At 38.6% G+C, this 18,030-nt stretch overlaps 1 protein-coding gene across 6 annotated transcripts in view; it reads left to right on the plus strand.

The window, feature by feature from the left end:
• Positions 1–12,268: 12,268 nt before the first annotated feature.
• The window catches only part of LOC145692637 (uncharacterized), a 59,713-nt gene continuing 53,951 nt past the window's right edge, over positions 12,269–18,030 (plus strand). For all 6 annotated transcript variants that reach the window (XR_014132625.1, XM_081768001.1, XM_081767993.1 and 3 more), the window contains exon 1: positions 12,269–12,452. The gene's annotated coding sequence lies outside the window, so the exon portion shown is untranslated. The remainder of the gene's footprint in view (positions 12,453–18,030) is intronic.

The following is an 18,030-nucleotide window of genomic DNA, read 5'->3' on the forward strand; positions in this document are numbered from 1 at the left end:
ACGTTATAAATTTTACTAATGCTTCTTAGGTTGTAAGGACGAACAGCAATATTTCTTTGTATATAGTACTAATGCATATGTAAGTGTAGCCTAAAAAGTGTTTATTACTTAAGTTTATGTTTGCCTTTACGATAGTGTACCCCTAGACAATAACGTGCATAACAAAAAATACCGGTACTCATTTCTGTTTCCCATGTTTTCAATAGGATAATTTAAACAAGCATACTGAAAACGCACTTGACGTTTCAATTGTTTTCAGTATCAGCAACAAAAAACCAACCAATCAAATGGTCCGTTATAACTTTGCTTCGGGTTAACTATCTGACAGAATATATATCAGGCACAGTATATTGTAGAACGAACCACGGGTTAAAGTAACTGACAAGTTCCTGATATCTAATTCTGACTGATAGTAATCAGAAAGAATATCAGGATATTGTAGGACTGGCCCTATATCACTCAGGTCATACTATCCATACTTATATACCTGCTGTCAAACAGTGTACTAACGGATGTTGCCGCCTAGGCCATCTTCAGAGGTCGTGTCGTTCTAAACAACAACTATGTTACCGATGTGGAACTCCCCATGATGCTAGTTCCTGCACGAACGACCCTAAATGCATTAATTGTGGACGAGGGCATATGGCCACCGATAAGCAATGTCCGGAACGACAACGACACAATAGAATTAATCAACTCATGGCTATCGATAAACTTACCTACAATGAAGCGCAAAAAAGAATTCCCACGACGAAAGAATCAGTTAACCACAGTTCCTCTTCTCCCCTACCCTCGACATCCCAACGCAACCCCACACCAGAAATACCTTTCTTATTCCAAGGCCCATCCTCGTCACGTTCATCCCTAAAGCTCTGATCGCCCCGTCCCAATTTACCTAACCCTGTCAGGTCAACCATCTCTCCTCCTCGGCAGGTGGGACGGATGCAGGAACACTCCAAAAAACGTAGAGTACCACGACAAGACGACGAGAGGGAAACATCTCCTCATCCTCCACACCTGAGCAACCCAGGAACTTCTAGCATTAAACAACGTCGAACTTTTGAAGACACAGGGGATCACCTGAATGATGCTTCGCTAACATATAGACGCAGGATGATGATCCAATCGACGACGTCTGACAATACAGATCAACGTGAAGATTCCTTACAAAGCTTTCTCCAGAATTTACTTCATAGTATTGAGAAATACGCCGCCATTAACTATGGTTATAAGCCCGCTACGCAAACCACAGAAGACTCTCCGTTATATACACTCTTACATGACTATTTTCGATCTTTAGATAATGGCCAATAGATCAGCTCTCACTATACTTCAATGGAACTGCCGTCAACTTAAGGGTAAAGAATCGTTTTTATGGCATTTATGCCGTATTTTTACTCCAACCATCTTACTACTACAGGAAACATGGAGTACAGTAGACTACTCACCACGGGCCCCGGACTATCGACTATACACTCAGCATAGAATTGATGGTTACGGAGGCGTGGCAGTAGGTTTTCATAAACAGATATCATTCGATGAAATTCAACTCTTAGATCTTCAGCATCCTTTATTGAAACCTCCCACTCAAGTGCAAGGCTTTCGATATCAACAGCTAGCACTCATAAACATTTACTCTCCTCCAGACCAGAAGATTTCAAAGCATCTCTGGACCTACCTCTTCACGCAATGCCGCTCACCTTGCATCATAGCAAGCGACCCAAATACCAAGAGTAAACTATGGAGATCTTCGAGTACCAACCGGGCCGCGGATCACCTCATTGAGGCTCTGGAGGGCAAATCACTGCTGATAGCAAATGATGGTACGGCTACACGTCTTCCGAATTTAAATTCACCTCCTTCTGCACCAGATCTAACGTTACTTACTGTGGACAATTTTCTACAGCACACCTGGCAGGTCTATGGATTCACAGGAGGGAGTGATCATTTTCCCATTATCACCACCTTGGACCACTTGCAAGGACCTAGATCATCTCACCGACCCGGTTACGCTTCAACACCGTTGCCATATGTCACCATGACTTACGACAGAGACCTTTTCCAGGCTTACCTCGAACACGCTGGCACTTCTCTACATACTACAGATGGAATACATTCATTACAACTCCTGACGGAACACATCGCAACTGGCGCAAACCAGGCTAACAGAGGACAGGCACTTCGACGGGAAAGATCTCGACGTTACAAATATCCCTGGTGGGATAAGTATTGTCAAAAACTGCTTAATAACATCAAATCGGCCCAGAAACAATACTTCCAAGATCGAACTCCTGAAACCTATTTTCGCTCCAGATTGGCGCAGTCACAACTAAAACAACACATGCAAAGATGCCGTAGAACTCATTGGCAACAATATTGCAAAACAAGAAGGAACTAGCGCTACATCTATCTGGAAATTCATACGGACTCAATTGTTAACGCGTTCTCCTCACCATGCGCCACATCCTAACCCTTCCTGGCTGGAAGAATTTCATTGTAATTTAACGGCTCCGACTGTCTTGTCTTCCCGCAAAACTTTACTGTCGAACCTTACTACAGCACCTCTATCTCCTGCCATCGCAACCATCTTCCCTGAAGAATTAGCAGAAGCCCTATCAACAGGACGTCAAACCAGCCCAGGCGTGGATCAAATCACATATCAGCACCTTAAGGACCTGCCAGCTTCAGGTATTCAACTATTACTACAGTGTTTTCAAGCTATTTGGTCTACGGGACATGTACCGCCAAGTTGGAAACATCATTTAGTACTTCCAATCTTGAAACCGAAAAAAAACAGTAGGTCAAGCTACCAGCTATCACTTTGCTTTCCTGCCTTAGCAAAACACTGGAAAAAATTGTATGGTACACAGAATACCATAATATCCTTCCTAACACAATCATCGGAGTTCGTAAAGGAAAGGCTACTCATGATGCGCTCTCCACTTTCCTACTCGACATTTGGCAAGCATTCCAACATCGCCAATATGTTGTTGCGCTTAAACTGGATTTCGACAGAGCTTACGACCGGATAGCTTGAGACAGATTGGTATATCATCTCACTGCTGCTCATCTGCCTTCACAGTTCATCAGGTACGTACACAACTGGCTAGTCAATAGAAGAATCATAAAATACCAAGAGAAAATATCTGCTCCACGACTTACATCTCAAGGTTTGCCTCAAGGTTCATGCCTCAGTCCACTGTTATTCAACATCTACATGCTTGACTTTCACCTTGCACTTAAAAAACATGTTAGAATTCTTAGTTACTTTGATGACCATCTCGTATATGTCCGTAGTTCCTCTCTACAGGAAGCCAAGAGCAAACTTCAAACAGCACTAACATTTATCTCACACTGGGAATTGTCCAATGGAATGCAGGTCAACTGGAATAAAACGACATATACCGGTTTTACACGCAAAAGACAAGTGGGAAATATTCGATTGCTTATAGACAATCATACACTGAACCGTCAATCACAGCTCTGTTACCTGGGAATTGTTTTTGATGCACGTCTTTCCTGGAAGCCCCAACTCGAAACTCTTCAGGTAAAGATACAACCTTATATCAATATAATAAGAAGTGTCAGCAATAAAAAATGGGGGACGGATATTGACACCCTACTCCGAGTTTCTCAACTATGTATAGAAGCCATATTGAATTATGGAGGATTCCTTCTGTCACCGATTCCAGCCAGACTCAGTTCTCTTCCTGTACGCCTTCAAGCATATACTCTCCGCACAATTTTCTTGCTACCTCAATCAATCCAGTCCAATCAACGCTCTCTTAGAAGCTGCAGGCATAATACCGTTTCCAATACAAACAGATCATTCTGCTGCTCGTTACATACTGAGAAGACTAGGCATGACTTCCTCTACAGTCATCCCCAAACTGGAACTACTATACACACAAAACAGAACCGGTTCTCTACCGTACCGACAGAGGCTACCCTGGATATACCAGGCATATGTCAGTCTACGCCGTTGGATACAAGTTATATATCGCAACCCTCGTTTACCGTGTTACACCATTCAATACCTTACCACTCTTCAAGCCGTGGAATTGGAATTTCCGATCACCACTACCAAACGAACGAATCTCGGCTTGTGTATAGCCCGCTCCCTCCAGTTCTTTGTCACCGGAACTGGAAGAGTCACTACTGCTACTGCTACTACTACTACTACTACTATACTATTACTGCTACTACTACTATTACTACTACTCCTACTACTCCTACTACTACTACTTATATCGAGAACAGAACCCAACCAACCCCTGCGGGGCTTCTAACCCGTTCCTACTACTACTACTAGTAGTATTGCTACTAATTGCCACTACTACTACTACTACTACTACTTATACTAAAACCTCCTTACCACAAGATTTATATCTTAAATCTTTATAACATGCGATTCCGATTCATTAGGAACTAATATGAATCGTTAGAATCACTATGATTCGTTAAAAATCACTGGGGGGAGCGGGCTATACTTAATCCCGAATCTCTTAAGTCCGAATAGTGTAGCGCCGAGATGGGAATATTATATGACTCAGTATCACTCACGCCGCATCCTAATCTATACAGATGCTTCCAAAGGAACTCATGGTGACTTGGAATATACCGGAGTGGCAATATACATTCCACAAACAACGCAGTTTGTAATTCAAAGAGTACCGAATCAGATGTCTATATTTCATGCAGAACTATGAGCTATTCGTATAGGCTTAAAACATGCCATAGAGCATAATATCGTTATTTTGGCATCTGTAGTGATAGCCTTAGTGCATTACAACGTATACACACAGCTGCTCTTTCGAACCGCATATCATGGATTCACAGCAATATTAAACAACAACTCTCGATTCTTAGGGAACGAAATCAATGCGCTTCCTTTTTCTATTGTCCTGCCCATTTCGGCATACCTGGCAACACTGTAGTTGATGAGTATGCGAAGGCCGGTACGCTTCAGGATCGGATAATCAACATTCCTCTTCCAGCGGAAAGTTTACATGGTTTCTTACATCAACAAAGACAAATAAAATGAAGACGCTACCAAGAACAAACAAGACACTGCGAAGGTAAACACTACTGGAATATCTTCCCAAATCGCACGATCAAAAAGTGGACATCACCCGAAGGATGGACGAGGAGACACGTATGTTTACGGGAGATCTTAAGTTGACAAAACCAGAGCACCACACAATATGACGTCACTAAATGTGAAAGTAAGTTGAACAGTGTTTGCAACTGATTTGGTGTCAACTTATTAATTTTATACTAAAGTAACAGACCGGTAAAGAAAACATGTTTAAAAATGATTATCTGTTAATGAAGTAATATATTTAAAGAGATATTTGTTTATTTGTGTGAAAACATAGCATCTCCACACGCGAAATTTGATGATGTGCTCCGCGAAAGATTTGTTGTCACAAAAAATTTGGAGATCCACAATATATAATTGACATAAAAATTAAGGATAGGTCTACATCATATTAGTATGTGACAGGCCCGTATCCATGGGGTCTAGGGGGCGGGCCTCCTCTAAATTTTTACTGGTCCTCTAAAATTTTCACAGTACGCTTGCAAATGAACTATAACAGGGTGCAAAATTCAGACGCACTCGCCAATCCAAAAATAATGGTCGCCAGTATCTCTCACGTACAAATTGAGATGCCTCCTTTCACCAAACGGCCTTTGGTTTGACAAAGAAAGACTTCACATCCCATGTTTTCTCTCGCTCGGTGACAATTATTTTCTTACGAAACAGAAAATGCGCTGCCCTGTGAGTTCAGGCAGAAACCATTCCTACTGAACACTGGTTGCAAGCTCTAAATTTCTAGTCGCCAATGGCAACTTGGCGACCGGAAAATTTGTGCGCTGAGCTATAATATGATGATTAACTATAATACGTTTGGATCGGGGCCCCCTCCCAAACTTCTACCGGGCTTCCCCTAGATTTTTGGGCTGGCTACCAGCCTAGTATGTGATAAGTGACAGGGCCGTAACTTAAGGAGTGAGGGGTCAAATGCTTCACCAAGGAAGATCCCCGCCGTTCGAGGGGACCCATTTTAAGACAAAATTTTCTTACTCCGTATACGATACGAACATGAAATTATAAATGAAGCATCGAATATGTCCACTATATTACATAAACAAAACAACACATAAAAGGTAAATAAAACAAAAATGAGTCGTGGGCCCATTTCAATAAAAAAGTTTACTATTAGGGACCCTTGTTCCCTTAATTCATTTGTCATGTATGGAAAGGGCCCAAAGGTGTAACTAACGACCCGAGCCCATAAAGAGTAAAAGAAAGATGGAAAGAGAGAGCCCAAGAATTAGAGAAACTTTTTTTTAGGAGCATCAAATACGCGTATTAATGCTTACTCCCCTTCCAAGAAAAAAAATTAAGTTACGGCGCTGGATAAATTGATGCAGGTGTAGAATACATGAACATAAAACAGTAATTTATGATTAAAATGAATGACTGCGTGAGAAAGAGGACTGTACTACTAATTTTTAAAAATTTTATAACGTTTACTGTATGTAGAAAACGATGGTGCAGTCCTATTTTATGAGTTTGAATTTGCAAAATTTAGGAAATAAGTATGTAATATATTTCTCGGGTTCTGTAGGATTACGGGAGACCAAAACTATTTAAAAACACAATGTTTATAGGTGGAATGAGTTCATGTTGCGGAAAGATAATTGATATTGATATGTGAGTAATTTGTGAACTGAGTAGACTGGAAATGCCGTGTGCGGAATGGAGAATTTTGCAATTACTATTTGCTATTAATTAGAATGGACGAATACAACGTGCATTGCGGCGTTCTAATCCGACTTCGCTTGCTAGCGCTCGCTCGTCAATATTTATTTATTGATACAAGTCATGGCCATTACCGGCATCTATGGCCTTAAGCAAGTCACGTTGGAGGGATCACATCCTCGGCGAGCACACAATCACGGTACGGGGGGAGGGATATAAGGAACGGATAAGGAAAGAAGCGGCCTGAGGCCTGTAAATTAGATACCATCCCGGCATTTACCTGGTGTCAATGAGGAAATCCCAGAAAAAAACCTCATTTAGGATAGCTAGCCTGAAAAAGCTGTTACACCTTTTCGACCGACTGACCCTGCCGGAAATCGAGCCCAGAACCAAAGGCGAGAGCATTAGCGACTACTCATGCTCAGCAATACTGTCTGAAACTCTTTAGTTAGTGGTATATTTGGCTTTAGGTAGATTAACCTCAAAAACATTTTAAGAAAACAGCAATGATTTTCACCAAAAAATGCTTTCTCCCCGTAATCCGACATATGGCTAGTTTTCAAAGCACATACTGAGAAAAAAAATTGTAGGTAGCGTACTTAAAACGGTAGGTTATATGCGTAATTCCTGTAGTTTTTGGACTTAACGTACAGCAAACGTATAACTGAAATCGCATGTTTTATAATACTTTCTGTATGTGTTCCATCTATACGTACTTTCCGTATGAAACAATATAGGCGGTCAGGATCTCACATACAAATCGATGCAGAATGTCCATAGTAGAATAGAATATAGCTGCAGAATGTAACATAGGTGACATACGGAAAACTATTAGATGTCAGACATCCTGCAACGGCATGATGTAACATCTAAGGGTAGTGTGTATGTAGCATATGCTCCATACTGATTTCTGTAGTAAGCAAGAGGATTTCATATATTTGTACAATATACCGCTGTCCGGAGAACGGATTTTTCTTAGTGTGTAGTTCATAAGCAAGGGCGCCCATGTTGTGGTTTCCAAGGGGGGCAAGTATAAGCGACGTTTCAAATATAGTTTCAAATTTTGCTGTAAGTAATGTAAATTTCTATTGGGTTTTCAATACTCCCAAGTACAATTTCCTCTTAGGGGGGCAAACGCCCCACCTTGTCCCTCCTGATGGAGCCCTTGTTCATAAGTAATGCAGTTATGTGGGTGCTGAACCTGTGGGTTCAGTATTTCTTGATAAATCCATTAAATGTTGTGCGTGTAATCCACAACGCACACAAATATAGGCAGGAATTTATGTCACTTAATGACCTTCCCATTTTAAAGCAGTAATAAATGCGAAAATTGTCGATAAGTGATTCGCCTACTTTGATTTTGCGAATAGTTCGTACTATGTGTGACTTTGTCCATGCGGCGTCTAGGGTATGGTCGACGTCGATAAGCTAATAAAACGAAATACTTCAAAAGTTGAGCAGTGGGTGCGGAAACGTAAACCTCGTGTAGCTTAGGTATAGGCTGCATAATTACCTTATTATATCAGTGTTAATATGCATCCTTAAATTGGGATAGAGCAGTTCCCGCAGTTCAGATCAACAATACGTGGACAAATTCATATTACTTTGAAACTCACATTTCTTGATGAAAATAGTGTCATCACGCCTTCTAGACTGTACATGTGTTGGCGCATGTCAGTGATCCACCAGGAACAGATAAAATTCAGGGGCGCTACAAGAGATAATTGTTCAAAAATTACATTTTTAAAAAGATTTATGGGTGCACACTTAGTAGTAGTAATAGTAGTAATATAGTATAGTAGTAGTAAGGCAGTAGTAGTAGGGTAGTAGTTTAGTAGTAGCCAGGGCCGCAACCATAGAGGGGCTAGGGGGCAGGTTCTCCTAAACTTTTTGTGGTCCCTCCAGACTTCAATACAAAATTTTATTATTAATACAGGAAACACAATTTAGATATTTATAAGATAATTTTAATGACTTGGCCCCCCGTAACATATTCACGACCCTCCCAAACCTTTGTAGCTGGTTTCGGCCCTGGTAGTAGCAATGATAGTATAATAATAGGCTAGTAGCAGTAGTAGTAGTAGTATAGTAAGGCAGTAATGGTAGTAGTAGTAATAATAGTATATTAGTAGTAAGTAGTAGAGTAGCAGTAGTTCGGGTTAGGTTAGGGTAGGTTCAGGCAGCGAAATAGTCATATTACAAGTCCCTTGTACTTTAGTTTGCAGCCCTGGAATAACGCCCTTACGGAAAGTTTCATAGAAATAGAAATCTTATTGCTGTATCTATGTTCACAGATGACTTACATATCCTGCGCCTTCATAAGTAAATTCCATAAACATTGTCTTTTGTTCTGAATTAACACCTTTTACCTGTAAATTGTAATTTTAAAAATGTCCACGTATTCTTAATCCCATTGCTGCCACTCCAAAACACTTACTAAACCTACAAGGGTTCATTTGGTGCTAAAAGAAATTGATAAATCATGAATGCCAGTACACTTATAAAATAGAACATAACTGAGGAAACCTGAAATTTCAATCTTGATACACGTATCAGTGCGCAGCACGAAATGAGATTTTTTAAAAAGATTTCGGCGTTCTTCCCGCCTTTGATGGGACGAGCCGCAATTATTTACGCATTATTCAGTGCATTGTTTGTGTTGTTCGTTTGTTGAATGTAAAACGCAACTCACACAACCGCTGTAACAACATAATGTGTTTTTTATTGTCCACCAGTACACGAACAAATTCCAGGTATGTCTTAAACTATAATTCACCTTGGCATATTATCTCAGCCGTAATGCTGTCAACAGAGCTGCCTTGCTTATGGATACACTGCGCATGAAGTGCTCCAGGGTAGTGACGACATTAAGTGACGTCATGTCCTGTTGCTCTGGTTGTGTCAACTTAAGAACTCCCGTATGTTTACTCTTTAGGTTAGACCTAGGTATCGCTCAAACACCGTACCGTTTATATCAGCAAGGATACCGCAATACACCCTTTTGTTACTGCGGTGAAACGGACGGAAGCTTAGTTCATCTTATACTTCAGTGTAAATTAACGCCAGCTTATCGGGACATTCTCTTTATGATAATACATCGTTTTCACAACACTTCCCCAGTGACCATTTCATTTATCTTAGCGAACAATCTACGCCCTGTAATTTATCATCTTCTCCAGTACATTATAGTCAACAACATTTCGATATACAGTGAAAGTCATAAGTATTCGTACACTGGCTGCAAGCTATGAATAAATGCCTGTAGCTCCGACTTTGTTGGAGATAGAGCATTGGAACAAACGGTACTGCATTCTCCATTAAGTTCTTTATTATTTACAAAACTAACTTTCCGTGAGTGCGAAAACATAGACAAACAATGGCAAAAGAAACGAAAATTGACATGGTTTTGATCTGTCAAAAGTATTCGTACACTGAAATTAAAGACAAAAACGTTCAGCTGTTCGAGCTGTTGTTGACATAGAACACCCTCTGGAAATTTGCAAAGCTAAATACAACTACAGGCAAGCGAAATATCACTCAAGTTCAAAGAGTTACGGAAGACGTAATGGGTCAAAAAGGGACGGAGACAACAGATGCAGAAAGTAAAATAGTTATAAGGCTTCATAACGATCTACCATTGACTGCAAATTCATACGGAAGATATAAGATGTTATCGAACGACCACATTCGACCGTGCAGTCAATCATAGATAGCTTCTTCGAAACAAACACAGTCAAAAACATGCCGCGAAGTGGACGTCCACGGAAGATATTTGGACGATGTGAGCGCATACTGCTGAATGAAATTAAGAAGAAATTAAGAATCAGTGCTCCACAGATGCTGATGAATAGGAAGAAGCGGCTCCGGTTTGCGAAAGCTTACGTGAACAAAGATGTAGCTTTCTGGGAAAAAGTGATATTCTCAGATGATAACAAATTTAATGTGTTTGTTTCCGACGGTAGAAAAATAATGTGGCGGGAGCCAAATACAGAGGTGAACCCGAAATATCTGCAGCAAACCGTCAAGCATTGAGGTGGAGAAGTGCTAGTTTGGGGGCGCATGCGTGCTTCGGGAGTGCGAAAGTTGACAATTATCGACGGTATTATATACCAGCATATGTATACTGATATCTTGAAGAAAAATCTACGTCCTAGTGCTGATCAAATGGGCCTGCACGATCACTTTATATTTCAACAGGATAATGATTCCAAATATACGGCACACAATACAAGGCTCTGGTTACTATACAATATGCCAAAACAACTGGCCACTCCTCATCAATCGCCTGACCTCAATCCGATTGAGTGTTATGGTATTGACTCGAAAAGAAACACCGCAATCGCAGCATTACGAGTAAACGTTCTTTGCAAATTGCACTTGAAGAGGAATGAGTTTCTATAACAGTCGAAGATAGTCAATATTTGGTGCACTCGATGCCGAAGCTCCTTCCAGCTGTAATTAGGGCCAAAGGGTACCCATCCAAGTATTGAATCATGCACAATCATTTTCTTTCTGGACATTTCGTACGTGTACGAATACTTTTGACACATCAAAACCATGTCTACTTTTGTTTCTTTTGCTATTATTTATCTATGTTTCCACATTCATGGAACATTTCTTTTGTAAATACTAAAGAACTTAATGCAGAACGCAGTGCCATTTGTTTCAATGCTCTATCTCCAAGGAAATCAGAGCTACAGGCATTTATTCATAGTTTACAGTCGGTGTACGAATACTTATGACTTTCACTGTAATTATTCCATATATAACAGTTCAGTGAATATACTCCGCATGTGGTCTGTGTAAAATTCACCTATACCATCTGGCTCATATATACGTGAACTGTCCAAGGGTCTGGCGCCAAGGCAAGAAAGCAGCGAAGAAGAAGAACCTTCATGTTACGCCACTGTTTTGACGTGTTTGAAAGATAGGTGAATTGTGGTGAAGGTATCACATACTAAATCGGGTAATAGTATACATGAGAACCCCCTAATTTGCGTTTCTTCTGTGTTCTATTACCACTTGTACATTAAATACCATAAATTTTCTACGTAGTGCAATAGTAAGAAGTATCCATGTGCACAAGACATGCGATATGCGTTAAATCCCCCTCCCCCCATACACACACATAGTCATAGATAAAGTACAAGGGCACTACACATGCAGATATAAAGTACATGAAAGTTCTTTTCTATTTGCGTATCAGTCGATAAGTAAATAAAAGTCGCTTTGTTACCCCTTTGTAAGTTCGTACATACTCAATGAATAACCCCTAAAAGTATGAGCGTCCTCCTCCTTCGGGAACTGATGCAGCTTCATGTATACTATATCCCTAAATCGTATTGTCTAGTTCACTACGTTTTCTACTTTTCGAATATTTTTATTTGTTTTGAAGATATGACAGAAAAAATCTGCCCACCCATCTTCAGTCGCGTACAATGTTCAGAAAATCTGAACACAGTAATAAAATTACAATTTTCTACTTCCGAAAGAAACTTCAGTTCCTGGCAACAGTGAATTGTTTCTAATGGTATTACCTTTCTGCTAGTATTTCTAATGAGAATAAGCAGTAGTGAATAACGTCAAGAAAAGTTAGAAATTAATTGATGGTTCATATAGGGATCACACTGCTGCACATAACAATAATCATCAACTGCATAATCATGGTGTCAGGGCGTCAAAGGTAATATGGTAACTTTTTTGATGTACTGATGTAGTTTTGACTTACCATATTTTGGAAGTTTTATTGGTAAAATTTAACACCGTGCATAAGAAGACAAATTTTAGCATACGACATAAATAAATACAAAGTAATACAGCTATATTTTAGGTATACAAATGTGGGATCAATGGGATAAAAGGGTCATCTCGGAAAGAGGTTGTCCAAGATAAGTACAGATAAAATTTACATTGAATGCCAACCTGATCTTACCGAAACTAACGCTACCAAACAAAAATTTGGCTGATATTTAGTATCTCCCCCAATTTTGCACATATAAGATTTAGAACAGTGTTACTTTACAAAATATAGGTGAGCTAAGGACAGCTAGCGAAGGGAGTTGGAAGGTCCCATGGCCCTTCTACTTCTACCTTTATCACAAGTTAGACAAAGACAAGGCACTCGGCACTCGAGTCATGAAACGAGTTGGGGGAGATGCTAAATGACATCTCAAAAAGTAGGCAATATTAAAAAAAAATATATTTTTGGAAAGAATGCTTGCTCCCCTCAGGCTAACAAGCCGTGTAAAATTACAATTGCTTTACGACGGTTAAAATAAGTGGTTGCATATGAAAGGTGACTCTATTACTTTTCCCCCAGGCGGTATATTTGAACACAGTGTACAGAAGCTGTGAAATCATTACATGTGCTATTGAAAGTCGTATCATTGCCAAAAGCTCCTTCTGCTCTCTACCGTCGCTTACGCGTACACTCACCATCGCTGGCGCGCCTGCTACTTTCGAACGCTCCCTTGTGCTGCGCACTGACCTACCGGTACTTCTTCCTGCCATGACTCGGTTAGATACGATTTCTGGTTTTTTAGTGTCCACCTAGCACAAGTTGGTTTGTGTCCTTTTGTGCACTCTACTATTTTTATGCTAAACATCTAAAGGCCGTGTTTATACGCAAATTGTATTACGCAGGAATTTAATTCTTTTCAACAATTACGCCTGGTTGCCCCCTTGAATTTTATCTATGCCAAGCCAGATTTTTTTGTCGCCCATTGCAAATCTCTTAGGAAAAATAAGAAGGAAATGAGTGAAAGAATTAAAATTTTTCAATATTTTTTCTAGTGGTGTGCCAAAAGTAAACTAGTAGGACTTTCCCACTATCTACTCTTGATGCTTTACTAATACGCCATTCTTATTAATTTTACACGTAATAAGTAGCCAACAATGTTTCATGGCTGGGCAGACGACTTACTATTCTCACAATGTTGATATACTATATTTATGATGAATTATATATGTGAATATGTTAATGTGATAGGTTATGATAATGTATGTATTTTGACGTACAGTGTTATGTAACGAAAGATTAAGGCAATGCAATCAATTATAGTTGAAAAATTATTTCCCTGTTTATTTACTATTCATTCACTGGTCCATGTGCGCACATTTTGAGAGAGGTAAAATTAAAAATAAAAATTAATCAGTCTAGATTGATAATTGATGGTGACTTTTCGATTAAAATGAGTGAGTGCGTATGAAGGAGAATTGCCTAAGATACTAATATCCACCCACGGAATGTTTCTGCACAAATATAAGAATATGTATTGATAATATATGGTGACAGTCATGCGAGAGGATTGGCTGGTATTTTGAACTTTAAGGTGGTAGGTAAAGAAAGTACTAGTTTAGTTAAACCAGGAGCAAGAATGGGTAACATAGTTAACTCAGTGGCTTCAATTAATGAAAACCTAACGTAGAACGATGTACAAGTTATCGGAAGGACGAACGACATTGCTAGGAATGAAGGTGATGCTTCTATAAGGAATCTGTGTACAATTATACCAAACCTAATTCGTACAAACGTGGTAATTGTAGGAGCACCACTCTGCTATGACTTAATTTGCTCTTCTTGTGTAAATCAAGAGGTAAAAACCTTTAATAAGAAACTTAATACCTTGTGTAAACGGTATAGCCATTTGCACTACCTAAATGTTGAGTCTTTTCTTCGTAGATATTTCACAAGACATGGTATGCACAGGTTTTAAACAGAACAGATAAAAAAAAAAAAAAAAACTGTGAGAAGCTTTGTGTAATGATGCGGGAGTTTTCAGTAAATATTAGTAAAAGTGAAACCCCCATAATTATACATATAAATGATACGGTGCGCGAAACATTTGACACTAACTGCAAAAGTAGTATAATTCCATGTCGACAAATACATGACAAAAATGAAATCTCTACAACAACAGACTCGTGTGTGAAACAGAGCTTGAATTAGACACAGTTCGACTTACGTCGCAGCAAATCGGGATGAGGATGAAGTGTTAAAATTGACAGGGAAGTCACACGTAAGCAATGACAAGGAGCCAGGAGTACTTTTGGCTACTGAAAGTGAAGTAATCGAATATCGTTAATACAAGGCCCACATAATACAAGTCACGGTACGAAAGAACTGGGACCGGATGTTAACAGATCGCAGCAAGTATCCACAAATGGTATAGAACAAAACGATCCACCTAGTACAACTCAGCGAAAATCAAATAGAATAAGAAAGGTTCCTACAAAGTATGATGATAATAGCTTTTTAATGCAAGTCCCAATAATAATTCCAAGCACTTTGCCAATAGAGGTAATAGTGACTATAAAGTAATAAATGTATATTACCAGAACGTGCAAGGTTTAGTTAGTAAACTTGATTTTTTTTTATGTATTAGTTAAAGAGTATCTTGAAGGTATGCATGTGATGTGCTTTAGTAAACATTAGTTATCTGCTAATCAGATGAATATGGTGCACGTAAATAACCATCAATTATAGTACTTTTCAAAGCTAAACCAAGTTTTCTTATCAGCAGTAAAACTGTCTAATTGTTATTACCCGCCACGTGCGGTTTGTCAACCAGTTGGATGTTGTCGGTATTAGAAAAGCTTAGCCGCGCTCCCTGTCGCCAGGGTAAACAATGAAGTCTGGAAGTATTATCCTTTTGCAGTGTTGCAAACCAATAAACAGATAAATAAAACAAGAATAACCATTTAAAATATAACGAAATACTTTGGATAGATTAATAATTACCTGTACCGTGGGCAGAAAGTGCTCATACATGTGCACTATACTTAATAGAATGTTAATTTAATAATAACAAAAGAAGAATGTTTTTAAGATATGTAAATTATTATTATTATGGGATAGTTGTTGCTATGTACATGTTTATGGATACCTAGTCAGCAAGTTTGTGCGCTTGACAGTTTGAAGGAAAATATATTATAAAGTATATCAGATAATAAACCATTTTAGCAACGTTCATCGACGTTATCATTCTAATAGAAAAGGTGAGAATAATGGTATATAATTATTAAAGATAATTTTTACATGCAAACAAATACTACCACTTAAGATTTATATATCTTACTAAGCCGAACCAGGTTGACGACTACCCTGAGTGAATCGATAGTTAAAAATTTTGGTTTACCTCACCCGGGATTTGTTGTAAATTCATATCCCGAAGCAGAGTAAGGTTGAATTTACTTTTGTCATAAAGTTAATGAGTACAAATTTCACCATATTGAGAAGTGGTAGAATAATTATAAGGAAAATGGACACTGAAATAATGGAGAATGAATCCACTAATAGTGACAACGGTGAACCTAGTGTAACATCAGGATTGACATGAGAAGACCGAATCTTGCTAGTCTTACAGCGGCAATTGATGCAAATGTCTACCGAGTTAAAGCAGACGATGAAGCATAACTCTGAAGAATTAAGTAGACGAATAGAACAGAAGTCTGATGAATCTAACAAGCAATATGAAGAATTAAGTAGACGAATAGAACAGAAGTCTGATGAATCTAACAAGCAATACGAAGAATTGAAGCAGACGATAGAACAGAAGATGGAACAGAAGTCGGATGAAACGAAACAATTAATTATCCAGACGATGAGCGATATCACCTCGCAGTTCGAGGAAAAGTTAAAAGGAATATCGGAGGAATGCCAGGGTAATCACAATCACCTGAGACAAGAAATCAGTGATGTAAAAAAGGATTTAGAAGTAACAGAATCTTCTGTTCAACAACAAATGATCCAGGTCATCAATAATTCTAACAATATACGTGCAAATACGCAATTGATAGCTACGTTACAGGAAGAAATTAGAATGCTACAGGTTAAGGACCACACATACCACAATAACCTGTGTGATGGTCGCTTGGAGTTTCCACACTCACCAGAGATGAACCCACCTTCGCCGGTATCTGATGAGGATATCATTTTAGAAGAAATTCATCCGAAGAGTACAGATGGACGAAACATAGATGGTGTAACGACACATCACGTCATGAATAGGAACTGTCACCCAATGGGTATATGGAATGATAAAAGGAAGGTAAAATTAAGTGTTAAGATGAGTGAAATACGAGCCATGAGTAAATTCAGTGGTAAGTGTAACGAGAATGCTACTTCTTTCTTAGAGAAATTCCAGGATGAGTGCAATATAATGTGTATAGATAGATCACAATATATGAAATTAATCCCTCATGTATTACTCCCACCTTGTTCACTATGGTTTAAAGCAGTACGTGATCACATCAGTACATATGAAGAATTCAAAGCGGCACTGATCGCCAATTATGAAAATGACTTTTTGCTTGCGAATAGAGATGCTACCATTAGAAATCAACACTTCAATCCTCGATTGCATAAATCTGTTGTAGAGTTTGTTGTAAATACCTACAACGAATTAAAGGTCGTTAATCCATTGCAATCGGAATCGAGAATAATAGCATCGATTCGAAATTTGCTTCCATTTAAATTACAACAGATCTTATTTTCCACACAGTGTATGAGTTTCAACCATTTATTAATGCTGGTCCAATGCTTTGAAACTCAATACCATGCTATGAATCAACAAACAGGAATGGGTAAAAATAAGAATAATTCAGATCATTTGGTGCCTGTTCGGAATTTAAATATCCGAAGTGTGAATAATACGGAACATAACCTAAGCCGAGTATACTCTAGCAATCAAAATGAGCAAAATAGGCAAAGTTATGTAGGGAATCCGCCTAACCTAATTAATCGTAGCAATCTATATGTTAGACCATATAATCAAAATAGGTTTAAAAATAGACGAAATGTATGGCAAAATTCCAGGAATACAGCGAACTACGTGGATAGACGTAATGGAAGGACAAGAGATGGCACTTCGCATCAAGATCCAGGTATTGAAGTAATTTCTGTACAGAACAATAATGCGGGACATAATCATGATTGTGCAGTACAATGTACTTTATTAGAATCGTATGCAAGTACGAACGTAACCTGATTACCGTTAATGAAATTAGGTTAAATTCATATCAGCTATAGATTTTCATGAACATTTATTTTATTTTTATTCAATTTAATTTTCTTTAATTCTCATTAATCAATGATAATTCTCAAATGTTTTTAATATATGTAAGAATTATAATTCGATTCATAAATGATTAAAAGCAAAGGTTATTTATATTAGATTGATTTGTGTTGAAAACTTAATTGTCAAAGATTATGTTAAGAATAAGATCCATTCTATAAAACTAATTATTCGACGACTGTTTTT

This window comes from Thermobia domestica, chromosome 1, assembly GCF_964235325.1.
Source record: "Thermobia domestica chromosome 1, izTheDome1.hap1.1, whole genome shotgun sequence".
NCBI lineage: Eukaryota > Metazoa > Arthropoda > Insecta > Zygentoma > Lepismatidae > Thermobia > Thermobia domestica.